This window comes from Rattus norvegicus, chromosome 1 (genome assembly GCF_021556685.1).
Source record: "Rattus norvegicus strain SHRSP/BbbUtx chromosome 1, alternate assembly SHRSP_T2T, whole genome shotgun sequence".
NCBI classification, from domain to species: Eukaryota; Metazoa; Chordata; class Mammalia; order Rodentia; family Muridae; genus Rattus; species Rattus norvegicus.
In genome coordinates, this window is record NC_141534.1 from 97,694,939 (window position 1) to 97,700,938 (window position 6,000).

General features: G+C 43.6%; 1 pseudogene across 7 annotated transcripts in view; it reads left to right on the plus strand.

Annotated features, from left to right (window-relative positions):
- Znf599l-ps1 (zinc finger protein 599 like, pseudogene 1) overlaps positions 1 to 4,636 on the plus strand; it is a 26,580-nt pseudogene extending 21,944 nt beyond the window's left edge. For 4 of the 7 annotated variants that reach the window (NR_203049.1, NR_203048.1, NR_203050.1 and 1 more), the window contains 1 exon segment: positions 649 to 3,717. The product of NR_203049.1 is annotated as a zinc finger protein 599 like, pseudogene 1, transcript variant 2 (transcript). 7 annotated transcript variants of the gene reach the window in all.
- Positions 4,637 to 6,000: the final 1,364 nt, after the last annotated feature.

The window sequence follows — 6,000 nt, forward strand, 5'->3', positions numbered from 1 at the left end:
TCTCCTTCACTTTTTCACCTGCCAGAATCCTGACAGTGAGTGTTCTCGTCCTACCTGTCCCTCTTCATCGCCATAGTTACCAGCTTCTTCTTCACCTTTTGCTTGGTAGCCAGGACTCTCTGGCCAGCCTTTGTACATTATCCTCATTTATACAGCATTCATTTGTATCATTTCCCCCACCCACCCTTCTCTTCTCTTACCTGGTAACTCTTACTCTTCTTACAAATAAGATCACACATCAGTATTTCTGTACTCTCTGCTGATCCAGACCAAGTCAGGGCCAGTCTCTCTCTGTTGTCATAGCATCGTGACACTTCCTTATGCCACATTGAGTGCTCACATTATATCCATTGCTTTGCTCAACTCCACTTTCTGGAACTTGGAGTGACCTCTTTGCTTGTGGTTCTCTCTTCTATATCCCAGCTTTTCTTCCTATGTTTCCACTGAAAGATATTAAGAGCCCAAGCATTAGCAAAAACAAAAACAAAACACAAACAAAATGTACACACATGGTTTTAAGACACAAATGGATGTAATAATAAAGAGCCTTCAGGGGCAACATTTTCTTCTTTTGCTACAGTGGGGTTTGTTTGGTTCTCTTTGCATCACTAGTAAATCACTAACATGTTCTTGCTGGATTTCCTTTAGGTGACGAAGCAAAATTGGATGATGCCTCAAAATCCACTGCTTCTAAGTTGACTTTTTACCTCCAAGAACAACTGTCACAGAGATCCTCAGAGGACTCCAGGTTAGGGCAGATCAAGGAGAAAGAAACATGGTCAGAAATACAAAATGGGAACACAAGGACAACAGACTCCTCCAAAGAGACTTTCCCTGGAAAGCTGAGGCAAAAACATGGTACTTTGGAGACAGATAATAGTTTCTGTTTACAGGTCTTACAGGAGCAAACTACTCCATAGGATTCTGCTCATGAACACAATTCCCAAGAACCAGAAAAAGAGCATGTGGTCAATACAGGGAGCAGCCATTATCCATGTGAAAAATGTGGGAAAGTGTTTAGGAATAATTGGGCCTTTGTATGGCATCAGCAGGTTCATGCTGGAATAAAGCTCTCTGAATGTAAGAAGTGTGGGAAGATCTGTCGGTACATGGCCGACTTTATTCAGCATATGAGGATTCATATGAGGGAGAAACCACACCAGTGCATGGAGTGCGGGAAGGCCTTCAAACGCAGCTCTCACCTCACTGAGCACCAGCAGATACACACTGGTGACAAACCCTATGAGTGCATCGAATGAGGGAGAGCCTTCTCCCATCGCTCCACATTCATCCAGCACAAGATGACCCACTCGGCAGAAAAGCCTTTCCTCTGCAAAGACTGTGGGAAAGCTTTTTTCTTTTCCTTTTTTTTTTTTCGGAGCTGGGGACTGAACCCAGGGCCTTGCGCTTGCTAGGCAAGTGCTCTACCACTGAGCTAAATCCCCAACCCATGTGGGAAAGCTTTTTACTACAGCTCTTCCTTTGCACAGCATACGAGGATTCACACTGGGAAGCAGCTGTATGAGTGCAGCCAGTGTAGTAAGGCCTTTACACACTCCTCCACTTTTGTGAAACATAAGAGACCCACACTGGGGAGAAGCCCTACGTGTGCAAGGACTGTGGCAAGGCCTTCATGCACCACTCCACGTTTCTCCACCACAACATGACTCACACTGGAGAAAAGCCCTTTGTGTGCAAAGAATGTGGAAGGCTTTCTGTGTCAATTCCTCCTTCACTCAGCATATGAGGGTCCACACTGGGGAGAAGCCATACGAGTGCAGTGAGTGTGGGAAGGCCTTTGCCCAGTGATCAACGTTCATCAGGCATCAGAGGACACACACTGGAGAAAGACCCTTTGAGTGAAAGAGTTCGGAAGGGCCTTTTGTGATATGTCTTCTCTAATCCAGCATGTGCGGCTTCACACTGGCGAGAAACCCTATGAGTGCAATGAGTGTGGCAAGGCTTTCACCCACCACTCTGTCTTCCTCTGACACACTCAAACCCACAGTGGTGTGAAACCCCTGGAGTGCAAAGAGTGTGCAAAATCCTTTTACTATAGCTTTTCCTTCATCCGGCACATGAGAAAGAAGTCGTATGTGTGTAGAGAATGTGGGAAAGCCTTCACACAGCCTGCAAATTTCCTTCAGCACAGTAGGATCCATACAGAGGAGAAACCCTTTGAATGCACAGTGTGTGAGAAGGCCTTTTATGACACCTTTGCCTTAGTTAGGCACATGAGAACTCACACAGGACACAAGCCCTTTGAGTGCAGTGACTGTGAGAAAACATTTAGCGACAACTCATCCTTCCTTCAGCACCGAAAGATCCATTCCAGGGCTTAAAAGATACATGGCAGTCTTTTGCAGGTGTGTTCACCTCAGTCCACTTGAACAAGCACACACTAGCAAAATACTTCTAAGTGTTACTATCAGGGAAGATCTAGTGGCTGAAGAAATAACTTAGTTTCTGGAAATTCATACTAAAGAGACACACATGATTGCCATCTCTATAATAGCTTCTTGTCGCAGGTCACCATGTGTCATCTGAACAATTATATATTAGACATCAGCCCAGCCTAAGTTTTGCACATGATCTGAGAATCATGGAGTAAAACCCAGTTGTATTATGTTTAGGTCAAATGTCAGCAACAACCATCCTTTTACTTATACTGCAAATCTACCTCAGATATTTTAAGGCATCAAGGGGCAGTAGAGACAGAGGACAAAAGTGAAAAAAAGCTTGCAAGACTTCTCTCTGAGTTCCCTGTGAAGCAATGAAAATCTGTCATTGAATCATGATGGGAGATTTAAAAGACCTCCACTGTTATGTCTCCACACTCCCACAGTGCTTCACTATTAAAGGCACTGTGCCAGTTTTTTCTTTTTGAATATTTTTTTTTGAGACAGCATTTCTCTGTGTAGCCCTGGCTGTCCTGGAACTCACTCTGTAGACCAAGCTGGCCTTGAACTCACAGATCTGCCAGCCTATGCCTCCTGAGTGCTGAGATTAAAGGTGTGTGGCACTACTTCCATACATTAATAAAAAATTTTCATACAATATATTTAAATCACATTATTTCCCCTTTTCCAAACATTTTTTTCTTCTGTGGTTTTTGGTTACATACAGTTTGGGGATTTTGTTTGTTTGTGTTGGTGTTTGTGTGCCACTGTGAACTTGTGGAAGTCAGATGACAATTGTCAGGAAATTGAACTTGAACCATCATACTTGGGTGTCAGTATGATTACCCCAAGCCATGTCACTGGCCATCCTGCCAGCATTTATTATAAGTACACCCTGTTTTGTGCCCTTGAGAAGTTCAAGTAATGTGACAATAAAAAAAGACCCATTCATAAATACATACATCTTAATATTTGCAGTGAATTGTTGTTATAGGTGGTAGTTCTGGTTTTTGAATTTATGACACACCCGATTCAGTATGGAACCATTGTTGCTAGGGAAAATCGAGGTTGCATCCTGCTTTTGTTTTGTTTTGTTTTTTGAGACAGGGTTTATCTGTGTAACTCTGGCTGTCCTGGACCTTGCTCTGTAGTTGGGATTAAAGACCATGTCCCACCACCACCCAACTGAGGCTGTATGCTTTGCTTATACACCTCAGCCAATAAATACATAAGCCTTTTCTTTCAAGCTCATCCTACTAATATATACTTGTTAGTAATTTATAATTGCTGTCTTTATAATAAAGATAATTGTGCTTGATGTAATGGACCCAAGTGTATCATGTGCTATATACACGCATGGTCAGTACATATGTTTGGCGTTTATGAACAGGAAACTGTACTGGTTACAAGGTTATACTGTACAATACAGCCACACAAATATACTCTTGAAACTCAGAGCCAAAGCGAATAACTCAGGTTAAAACTCTAATTTATTGGAGCTGCAGGGTGTGTGGTTGGAAAGTGTTGCATGTGATTAAACCTCTTTCCCTTGGCTTGCTTTAAGAGAGGGGACCATACTGGTACATAAAAGAAAGATAGTTGGGAGAATGTCACATTCATGTGCTTTAGGAACTTGTTGGCACTTGTGGAGAGTGTCATCTATTTTCCTTTACTAGCTTGAAAATGACCAGCCATGTCTGTCTGGCTTTTCCCCTCAAATGTTGTGTGTGGTCAATCATATGGGAGACAGGTTGGGGTCACAGTTTGGGGCTGCATTCAGTCATGGGGTTTTATTTTTTTCCTATATGGAAAGGTAGCTAAGACAGCATCCCATGCTGATCTAACACCTTAGCTGCTGTGAGAGGAAGGACTCATGGACTCAGGCTTGGTTTGACTTCTGTACTTTACTTTCTATCCCATCCAGGTCTTTGCTAGTGGATTCTTGTACTTTCTCTGCTCAAAGGCCTTCTTCTGCATGCTGCTGACATCTTGTAGGGCGCCCTCCTGTGGTGAACAACGGTACTGCGCATGCGCGGGTTTTGCACCTGGCATCAGTTGGCTGGTAATATGCTAATGAGGGGGGGTACCATGCTAATGAGGTGATTCGTGCTCCGCCAATCCCTGAAGGACAATTAGCATAGCCACAGCCTGCTGTGTATATAAGGAAAGTGCTTTTGCTGCTCGAAGTCCCCGTATCAGCAAAGAGGTGGTCCTGCAATAAAGGCTGTTGAGAAGAATCCGACCGTGTTGCGTCTTCCTTGCCAGACAAGGTGGGCGCAACAACTGGTGGCCCGTAAGGGGAACCGAGGACATTCTCGTGGATTCAGAACTTATTCTAATTCAGGACGGCGATGTCGGTAAATTCCCGGATAAGGGACGATAAAGTTCTCTGGAGGTAAGCAGAGATGATGAAAGAAAGTTCCCGGATAAGGGATGTTAAGGTTCTCTGGAGGTAAGCAGAGAAGATGAAAGCCTTGGTATAGAGGCCGAAAGGTTTGTGAACTATGGCAATGTTGTTTCCAATGGATCCTTTGTGGGTAGGGCTTGTAATTTTGTTTCTTTTTCTCTTTGTGTGGGATAGAGAAGCCACAGAGGGCAGGCTTAAAGCTTACACCTGGAAATCTGGAGAGTTTTTTTGCATTACTGCAGCCATTGTTACTGTTAATAGCAGTTTCTGCCACCGCAGCCATTGCTGTGGCCATATCCCTTACCTCTGTAGTACAGACTGCGGTAGCTGTACGTAATTTATCCGCAGGTGTTGCAGAAGCTTAAGATGTTCAGGGTAATATTAATAGTCAGTTGAAAGCGGGAATTTTGCTGCTGTATCAAAGGGTCGATTTGCTCCAGGAACAAGTGGATATTATGATGGGTGTGACTTTGAGTTTTATGGTTATATTATTACTCTGGGAGAGAGTACAAGATACAAGCTTTTCTGGTTTCAGACTAAGGAACACAGTATTTTCAGAGAAAGATTTTGTCTTTGTGCTTGTAAAAGGTGTGATTAGGCTCTGGAAACCTCACAGAGTCATACTGAACAGATTTGATAGAGGTAGACTGCCTGAAAAATTTATTCAGGAGCAGCGAACCAAAAGTAAAGTTCGCGGTAGCAGCGAACCGAAAGTAGCAAGACGTGCAGTGAATTTAGCCGTAGCAGCGTAGAAAGTTTTTGTCAAGGGGACCTCACAGTCTCATCCAATTTTTCTGGCTCTTCAAGAGCTGTTTGAGTGAAAGAAACTAAAAATAAAAAGGAGCACCAGAGAGAGATTTTTGAGCGAATGCGATGCCATTGCACCCTGGTTCGCAGCATCTGGTAATCTTACTGTGGCAAGTTGGGAAAATTTAGGGAAAGACCTTGACTTTGCCTGGGAACAGGGGACTCTAAGACCTGGGGTCTGTCCAGTGTGGCGCTTAGTGCATAGTTGCCTTGAGGATCAAAAATGTTGTCAGGTAGCTATAGAGAAGGGGCAAGTTGCCCTAAGAAATGCTTCAAGAGGAGAGGTCAGAAAAGCAGGGAAGCACAAAGGAGACAGATTCAGAAAAGACAGATACAGAGGAGGAAACAGACGAAACAGATTCAGAGGAAGAGTTACAAGAGTTGATA